Source organism: Halyomorpha halys, unplaced genomic scaffold, assembly GCF_000696795.3.
Source record: "Halyomorpha halys isolate HHAL.00 unplaced genomic scaffold, Hhal_1.1 Scaffold51.1, whole genome shotgun sequence".
NCBI classification, from domain to species: domain Eukaryota; kingdom Metazoa; phylum Arthropoda; class Insecta; order Hemiptera; family Pentatomidae; genus Halyomorpha; species Halyomorpha halys.
In genome coordinates, this window is record NW_027108122.1 from 3,407,357 (window position 1) to 3,417,972 (window position 10,616).

Consider the following 10,616-nt stretch of genomic DNA (forward strand, 5'->3'; position numbering starts at 1 on the left):
ATTTTTCCTTATCTTACTTAAGTTATTATTGATGAACAGTCGCCATAAATACAATTGAACAAAGAAATAAATATGTATACAATAAAAATATAAATGTACCTGCATTGCTATAGGGGCATTCTTTGTTAGTTATGCGGTATTGCATTAGTAGGAGAGAAGTAGAGGGATTATATAGAGCAGGGAGGTGAATAAGTTTTTATACAATAATTTCATTTATTGTATTGTCATACAAAGTTTGTGTTAACTTGCTTTTTCGGCTATGAAGTTGTCATGACAACAGTGATTCGGATACTTTATCCCTTAATATTAATTAAAGTCATAAACTGAAATTTACACTAAAATTGTTTTAATGTTAGAGCTTAAATATTATAAACTAGTATGAATTAAGGTTGAGAAACACTAATAGCAGTACTTATCTTACGTTTTCTAATTTCACAGATAATTAAAACTGCGAGACCCAATGTATTACAAAGAATGGAGCCTAACTGGAATTAGTGAAAACTTGTACCAGCTGGACATAAAACACTTGAAATAGGTTGGTAGAGGATGTGCGTAAGGCCTTTTGAGAGCTTTAGGGCAAGAATTCCTGACAGCCTACCTAGGGACTAAATTGAACGCATTAAGAGATGGGTTGGATGGCCTCTTGACGCTGTGTCTGCCTAAATTAAATGGCACCCCTCTCTTCTCTCCTCTGTCCAATAAAATACAAAACCTATCCCTGCTATTTGTATCTGGTCTACCATAACGGCCTAGTCACTTTACCTACGCTCTATAAAAAAACTTAAGTTAATCCACTTAAATGTTGAGTGTTGAAATAGAAAGTAAGAAAGGTCGTAACCTTTCATGTGGGCTTCGATCTCTTTCGAGGTTGTATTGCTGGTGTACTTGTAAAAGAGAAATGGATGAAGGATCGGTTCTTAGGGGGATTTTCAGGCCAGGGTATAGTCTGGACGCTTCAAGTAGGAAGCAAGAATTATATTAGGAAGAGAATAAGTAGTCATCAATGAACTGAACTCTACTACCCTGGCCATCTCAATACAATTCGAGTGACCTACTTGGCCTCAGTTTATTATTTTTTTATTCGCCAACCCTCTGAAATCTTTATTTATAATACAAAATACATATCAATTTTATTCATCGCAACACTGATTACATACAGATCGAGCCAAATTTATACATTAAAACCAAATGTGGCAACGCTAATAAAGCAAAACTTACACATTAAAACCAATTATTGCAATACTGATTAGATACTGACTAAGCCAGACTTACATTAAAACCAAAATACTAGTAAGATATGAAGTATTTTTTCTCTTGAATTTGAACATGGGAAAAAAAGGCATGAATCCCTTGAGCATTCAGAGACCTGAGGAAAAAATACCATTTCGCTACTGACAGGAATGATGTGTCGTAGTTCGTTATGACTTCAAGACATTTTGACATTTCCGGGGTGTCTGACTTATTCCTTTGAAGATGGATAGAGTTTTCTGACTTTTGCTACCTATAGAACTTATCCTCAAGTGCAGTTTGGGGCTGCCTATTGTCTCTTTTGGACTTAAAAATTCCCATTCATCAGTTCTATATTGTATATGACCTGTAATAATCTATGTGCATATAATTGGCTAGTTAACTCTCTTTTACTACTACTAATAATAAAATAAAATAAACGTATTAATGAAAATACATGTTTCCTTGTTTTCCCCCCTTATTTTGGTTGAAAGAAATAAAATTTGTATTAGGTATTTCTGCGAAAACGTTTCTCTGTTAATATCTTTATTTGTATTCACTTTTGTCATTAGATAGTTCGGGGCTCTTCCCCCACCTTCAGTATCAACAATCTGAAATAATTTCACCATCTTATAAAATAATCACTTTTTTTTGGTTTTGTATTGTTTTTAAATATACATAATACCTTTTTATACCATATCAATTGTTATATTATCATTTTGATATATACAAATATAGTTATTTTTTGTCCTTAATCGACATATTTCGTAATTTACACTACTTGAATCTATTTTAGTCCCATTATCACTCTAATCTGGCTGGACTCCTATCCCTAACTTTTATCTCTTTTGCTTATTTATATGTTATTGTTTAAGATATTTTAATATTTTGAAAATGTGTTATTAATTAATTTTTTAAGATTTTTTTTCTAATTAGAGAATAGAGAAACTGTTATTTATTTATTAAATTCACATAATTTATACTCATTTTGTTTGTGTAATTTTAGTGTTTTATTTTTATTTTGTTATGTAAATAGCTCTTTTAATCTTCTTTTTATTTTTCTATTTTTAAGTTCATGAAATTTGTAAGAACAAAACTGTTTTGTTTCTTACGCTATGATGTGCCAGAGCTGTCATCTTCGTATTTTCTATAAATTGATTAAATTTGTTTTAAGTTTTTCCTGTGGACGGTTCCATAACCCTACTCTCCTTTAATCCGTGAAACCAAAAAGGCTGCGCCCACGAAAAGGAGGTTGACATACGTTAATAGAAATGTTCGCCATGGTAATCTAAACTGAAACAGAAGGAAGACAGTGATTGGATCATTTTCTTCCCCAGATCATTCTCTGCAACGGCTATGAAAAGCATATATGCCTTTTTGTCTTCACTTTTGTATTTAGTTCACATATTTACTTTACATTTAGTATATAACATTTTCCTATTCTGCCCTTTATATTGTTTAAATGTGAGTTAATTGTGTTGCTGTTGTCCAAACCCATTTTTATGCTATAGTCACATTTGTTGAATGCTTTTCTGATTTTTTCTTTTGTAAATCTTAGTATATAAAATTTATTTAAAAGGATCGTATTAGTTGTTTTCCCCCCTTTGCTTTAGTTGATATAAAATAATTTAGAAATCTTATGGAAAATATCAAAGTAAATCTGTCAATTTAACCTTGTTCCTAAATTTTTAAACATTTTCTTGGATCTCTAGTAATGTTAAGTTAATGTTTATTTCACTCATTCAAACAAGATTTTTCTCTCACAACAGTGAACCACCAGTTAAGATAAGGATTCAGCCTGGATGTTTTTAGTCATACATATATTATTAAGATTTCTAGGAGATTTGATCATTCAATAATGCAATAATTCAACCATTTCCATATATGGACCTGTATTATGTGAATAAAATTGAATGTTTATCGGCAATCAAAGCAGTGATTTTGTATCATTTACAATATATAACTTATAAGTCAATAAAACAAAAATAATTAACGTTAAGACTGTTTGACAAATCTTGTACCTTTCATGATTCATTGACTTCTTTAACTAAGAATAGTTGTGATAAATGTAATGTCTAAGTTAAGTTGTTTGACTTCTGACATCATTTATCACCTCAAGACCCGATGCTAAACACTTGAAAGTCATTAAAATTCTTTATTTAGCAGATGACAAAACATTACTTTGTGTAGTTTAAAGGTAAATGGTATTTTCTTATTTTTTTTTAATAGAAATATTTCATATTTGTTGTATATCTGTATCCTATAATTGTAGGAAGATTACGCACAAAAAATAATACACATAATAAGAAAAAAAATATATCAATTTGTCACCTATGTTTAGTATAACCAACACCAACTTTTTAAAACATTTATTCTTCTTGTTTATTAATTTGTTTATATTAGTAGTATTCATGATATTTAGTTTAACATGTTAAAGAGTTTTAAATGGAAAAATTTTATGCTTAAAACTGAAGAAATATTTCCTTCTTTTGCTATGTTAAAACGATATAACAAAAAAAATGGTTGAGATTCTGTTACTAGGTCAGTTAAATGGAGTTTTTTTGTTCTCGTGTTTGGTTACTGGTTCGTAGTTTGTGTTTTGATTGTGAAGTATTGTTTTGGATGTCTGACTAACAATAACATGAAGTTTTTGTAGGAAAGGTTATAGAACAAGTTGCTCGAAAAATCCGCTAGGAGGCTCTTATGCATTTAACATTTAACATGACTTTAAATAGGGCTAACCTGTACTTATAATATTTTACATTTAACACATCATGAATACCCCTATTATTTTAGTTTACTGTGTTAAATTTTTATATCATTTTCTATGTATATTATTATTGTTTTATCATGTTATATGATGTATGTGCCTTGTTTACATTCAGCCGTGTCGTTTCGTCAATTGGGGCGAAATGGAATTATAAATATATAATAAATATTCTTTTATATACTACTTTGTGTATTTTCATTGACCACCACCTGGAAGTTCCTTCTATACATATAGATGTGTAAAAATTTTATCATGTTATGCTAAACTGAGGATAAAACAAAAATGTTAATGTTAATTATTTAAAAAAACATAAAGGATAAGTAGGTTTTTAAGCACTTCCAAGAAAAAATCAGTTTTTGATGTACGCTCTTTGGCACTACAGTTTATAGGAAAGAAATCTGATTTTCAACAACAATTACTATCCTGTTTTTATTAATATGTAATCAGTTAAATGACTATCTAGATAAATAAATTGTTAAAATGAACCAGTTATTTATAATAATAAGTCCAGAGGTTCAAAGCTGACTCCAAGACATAATAATACCTTTTTTAAACCCCCATTCTTCTTAGTTTTGAGTTCTCGAATTCTCCAATCCACGTTTTGATCAACTTCTAGAACGTTAATATGCCAATTTATTGCTGGTTAGCTCTACTATCGCAAACCTTAACCTGCCTAAGTAACCATGTTTCTATCACTGTAATTATAACAATCTATTGTAGTTGTAAACTGACTAATTTTACGAATAAAAATTAAAGAAAATTTAGAAAAAGTTAGACTAAGGACAAACCCCATCAGTTGATATGTTCATACTGTATCTATAACTAGTACCAGAAGTTAATTATTTACAATCCTAATTTCTTAAAAATGTTCAGAATATATATTAAAAAAACATATCTGAAACGTATCTAAGAATACCTTATAGATAAAGTATAGAAATTTAAATTTCGATATAAATAATTTATTTAAATTTGAAAAATTTATTTTGAACTGTTTTCCTTATTGTTAAAACCCATAGGTTTTTGTAATACTGCACCCGTTTCTAGTATTTGATCAGAAAAATACTGATCATTCTTGGTTTGACTGACGTATTCACAAATTGAATTGAGTTTAATCTCTTGCTTTGAAATGATTTAAAATGACAGATCTCCGTCAATATTGCATTGACCCCGGTGCAGGTAACCTAGTTCTGGACATCTCACTCCATTCATCGATTTTAAGGCTATCGGTTTCATGAGGCTTCTAGATTATTTGTTTTTTTTTTATATATAAAAATATTTATTACAACATGAATAAAAATAAATCTTATGAAAAACTTATGATAAAACCGAGTACCGGTAAATATAATTTTAAGAGTTTATTACCTATTCAGTTCGTATATTTGAAAATAAATTGCATACTTGAACATTTGTTTTTTATTTAGATTTTTCATTCATTGCATTAATAACAATTGGTCTGTATTGAATGATTATTAAATTATTAATTGTAGGAAAATAGTCCAGATGTGATAGTAAAAAATAGCGGGAAAAAAACATTCATTAGTCACCAAAGTTAACTATCACCAACACCAAATTGTTATTAATATTTATTCTGTTCATTTATATTTAGATTCTTTTAATTTACTTTGTTAATTTTATATAACTTTTTTTTTTTATATTTTTACGATCTTTGCAACTTTTATATCTTGTTTTCACTTAGCCCTGATGATGCCCAGCAAAGTCGGCCGAACATCGGTGACTAAAACATATCTTTTCTGATATTTATACACATTTTTATGACGTGCATCCGGACAATCTTCCTGTTAATATACGTAATAAATGCACAATGGAATCCTGAAGTGAAAATAAAACAGAGAAATATTATTATAGAATTAAAATAAAAACATTGCATTTGTACTCCTAAAAAAAAAGTTTTTGACGCACGATTATTTGCACTTACAGTGGGAGTATTTAATTGATGAAAGTGTTTTGTACTATTTTAGGGAAAATAGGGTCATTTGCGTGGAAAATTTTTTATTTGTTTGTTTATTTGGAAAATGTTTTATACATAGCACCTTTTTTAATTTTTTTTTTTGTCCTAAATTACTGTATAATTAGAAAGATAGTCCGGATACGATCAGAATAACTCATATATTAAAAAAAAACTATGGTGAGCCAACGTTTCGCCTCACTTTGCAAAGCGAGCCCCTTCTTCAGGGCTACAAACAACTGAAACAATGTTACAAAGTAAGAGAATAGATAAAATGAGAAAAATTTTGAAGGGAATATTCATGTATATACACATACATATACATATACACATCACATATACATATACACATCATATACATATACATATGCACATCATATACATATACATATACACATCATATACACTTTTGTGGTTACTATTGAATAAAAAATAATAAAAAAAAAGTTTTTATATTTTCTCTTAATTTTTGTGAAATAAACAGCATTTGAAAAATAAAAATTGTATAGCTTCATTTCAATAGATTTTATATAAGATGCTCTGTTACATATTGTTTTTTTAAAAGATTAATAACAGATCCTGTATAACTTATGTAGGAAGATGTTCCGGGCGGTATTCAAGAACAATACTGAAATAGCAAAATAAAAACTATTTATTGGTCAAATTTCATCTTATTGTGCAGAACTTCATTAGGGCTAAATGAAATAAGATAATATAATTACATTTTTTTTATGTAACAGTTTCACTGGAAAATTACCAGCTACTGGTGTTGTCCAGAAGATGAATGAAAGGCTGAGGACATTCTTTGTGAATTATGGATTATGGATCTATTGATAATAACAAGGATAAAACAAAAGATATAAAGAGGGTATAAATATATACTTATCTATCAATAATTTATAATCTATGGATAACAAAATGATCGTGTGATACTCTTAGAATAAAAATAAAAGAATAGTTTTGTATTACACTTGGTCTCAAAATCAGATTGGGAGTATAAGCGACCTGCATTCGCTAACCACAAAGAGAATGTCAGATCTATCTCAGGAGCTGTCTCAGAATTGTCAAATGGAATTATAGATGACCCGATCTGAGGACCTCAATTAATTAATTAACCCTTGATCTGTTATTCTGAATTATGGATTTACATTTGAGTATGTTAGGGTTTTTATTAAATAGTGTAAATTACTTTTCTGCAATATTTAATTATAATGCGTTTTTTAGCAAGTACTTTATAGTGTTCTTATTTTTAATGAGAAAGAAAACTTAGTTCAAGACTGAAACCAAACATACCTGTAAGACTGTTTCGGAATAAATTGATCTCGGAGTTCGCATACAATGAATAATTACTCTTATATTACAGAACTATGTAGTTTACTCTAGGCTTTATAACGGAGTACATTTTTTATTCTAGGAGTAGGTTAATTTATGACTACATTAAACGTTGAATTAGCAACCTAATCTAAGAGACCGTTGTCGCGGAGCGAGTTGAGGCATTGCCTTCAACTTCTGCAACGGTCCTGGTTCGATTCCGGCCCGTGTTGGTTGACTCTATTTTGCGTTGGACTCACGGAATTAAAACTCGATTATTAACCATACCTGTCAAAAATGACAAGCGCATTTAAAACAACAAACAAAAATGGATCTATGTTTTGGATATAACTCTTTCCAAACAAATATTAAAACATTTTCAATACGATAACCATTTTGAGCCGACCTTCACGTATATTTTCAATCTTTCGGTGCTTTTGTTTTTATAATTGTTTTTACTGTATAATTCTTTGTTTATTTATTCTTTCCTCCTCTAAACATATTTATATAACGGGAGAAAAAATCCTTTCCAAGCCCTTTAAAATATGAAGACCTTTAAAATAGAATAAAAAAAAGACAGATCACGATGGCGGCATCTTAAGAAATATCTGCAGCGGATGTTTGGAACGTATTACATCGTAACTCGGCAGTAATCCTGGGAATACCAGCTTCAAGATGCACTTTGAAGGTTGCTTTTTCCTTTTTTTTACTTTGAACTTGTTTCAATGGCGAGGCTATTGACCCTCAGCTTTATACTCGCCAACTCGATTGAGGAAGCATCGTCTTCCTTCATCCTCTATAGGACCCTCACGTTGCGCTTTCAAAAAAATTTGGAATGAAACTTTTATAAAAGGGTTGCACTTTGTATTTTAGAAGGATCTAAAGAGATTTATACCAAAGAAATAATATCATTAGAAACTTCTTTCAACAAATATATATGTATTATCTCTATATCTCTTATAATAAAAACCTGTAGCACTACAATCAATGGAGGATTCGGGGTGCAGTACTTTGAAAGGAAGTACTATTACTTGGCCTAAGGTTGTGCAACGAGGTGATTTGGCCACAATCACGCTGGATTTTCTTCAATTCCTACTTTATGATACTGGATGGACTCCGGAGGACTCCCGAACCCACATGGTTGACTCACACACTGTAAATAAATAAATAATTATCTGTAAAAACCGGATTCGAACCTGGGTCTTAGGATTTAGTACCATAGTGCCTTACGACTACGCCACTCCGCTCCAAATATGTTTACATATTTTTTCATTTCCTCTTGTATACTGATTCATGTAACGAGAAAAAATTGTGATTATATAACCTTTTAAAATATAAGGTTTTTTTTTTAAAAAAAAGACAGATTACGCTAGCGAAATCTCAAGAAATATTTGCTGATATATATAAATATATTAATTATATATATATTGATGACTTTGGCTGCTGATGATATACATTTTCGAGGACTTTGAGGTTCAGTCAATAATAAAAGAAAGAATTAGGTATTTGTAGTGACGTTTCGAGACTTTATTGTTATCTTAGCCTGTAGACCTTTACACTAAAAAAGGGAAAGTTAAATTTCGATTCCAATCATAGTACTATAGGAATAAAAGGGTTGAAAATGACTCAGGGAGTGTCTGTATAAAATAGATTAAGTAAGCATTTTATTTTCAAAATGGCATATTTTTTATTTTGTTATTATTGGACCAAGAAAATCATATTTTTTGTTATTAAAAGTTTGTATGCTAGAAAGACAGATCCCAAATGATTTATCATAATACCTCTAATTAGACGTTAGAATATGAAAATATAAAAAAAGTAATAAAATGACTATTGGTTTTAATCATCTCTCTCTCCTCCAACTCTCCCTCTCACTTTCCTTTCCCTTTCCCTCTAAACATAATACATAATATTTATTTATTTTACCTTCGCTGTATTATTTATTAATACTATCTTCATTTTTTAAAATGCCTTATATTGGTAAATGTATTAAAGTTTTAACTATGAATTTTGTATCGATATAGCTTAGAAATGGATACCGTTACAATACTTGCTAGAATTCTTTCAGACACCATTTATAATTTAAGTTCTGGACTTAAATGTTGATATATATACATCGTGCTGAGCTCAACAACCTCATTAATGTCACTGAACTTTTCGAATATTAGATGAGTTGCTGAAATTCGGCTCGAGCTGGCATGGCGTGAGCCCTAACAGATCGCGGGGAATTGTTCCGACCGGTAGTGAAGTGGGTCGAGATGACCTAGCCTCGTCACGCGAACCTGGCTTTAGTCCTTTCTTCCTCCTCTTCTAACATTTTTCACTATCTCTAGGCAGTTGTCGCAATTATTTTAATAGCTGGTGGTAATGGCCATTTCCTCAAAGTTTCGCTTCGATGAATGACGATTTGGTTTCGTGAGCATTATAGTTGTTAATTAATATTAAAAAAAAAAAACAGCCACTTTTAATGAAACACTTAGGATAATGAATAAATCATTTATCCTTGGAATTAATTGTAGATAATTATACATATATACCTTTATTGTATTAATTTAGTTATTTTATGACCAACGTTTTAACAAAAATCTTTTTTATTTTAGGTAAGAGTTGGAGTTTAATATCAGAGTTTTTCACTTGTAAGTAAATAATTGTATTCTAATATTAATATATTTTTATTTTATCTTAAGAGGTTTATCTGTACCTGTAAAAATAAATACAATCAACAAATGAGATGCAATATTTAGACATGGCATAGGTAGGCCTGATACCTTCACTGGTGCAACCTCCTTACGTCTAACTAAACTAAATTGTCCGATAAAGATGTCCCTCGTCCAACTTCTTTTCAGCCTTCGGCCTGTTACATCGGGAATTTTATTTGTTGCCGTATATTAAACAAATTTATTAAGATCCAGAAACGATTTGAAAGCCCTAGGAATCTGGTTTGTTACCGTCGAACTACGTTTCTTTATCCATCTATAAAATTGAGGTTGGAACGTTTGTATTTTTAGTGTGTCTTTTGAGTAGGTCAAGCATAAATTGGGCAAGCTTAAGTACTTATAAGTTTTATTAATAATTGTATAAGTTAAGTTTCTGACTGAAGGGCAATTTAGAACGTCTGGGTTGTATGAAATATGATAGATTTATTTATTGCTAGATATTACAATCTGCCACACAGTTGTGGGCAATAGGTAATACTGATGAATGAATCTGATACATACTAAAATTAAAAAAAAATAAATAAAATAATAAAAAAAAAATAATAAAAAGAAGAAAATTGAAGTCACATTACAAGCCGTTCTGATAAGAACAGTTTGTCATGACGCAGTCCCTCCCCTCATTTCG

At 30.1% G+C, this 10,616-nt stretch overlaps 1 long non-coding RNA gene across 4 annotated transcripts in view; it reads left to right on the forward strand.

Moving 5' to 3' along the window:
- The window catches only part of LOC136795563 (uncharacterized), a 461,741-nt gene that overhangs the window by 212,695 nt on the left and 238,430 nt on the right, over nucleotides 1–10,616 (forward strand). Inside the window, exon 3 of one of the 4 annotated variants that reach the window (XR_010843191.1) lies at nucleotides 9,875–10,548. The exons of the other annotated variants lie outside the window; for them this stretch is intronic. This is a non-coding gene — a long non-coding RNA (uncharacterized lncRNA). Of the gene's footprint in view, nucleotides 1–9,874; nucleotides 10,549–10,616 lie in introns of those variants that run through there. 4 annotated transcript variants of the gene reach the window in all.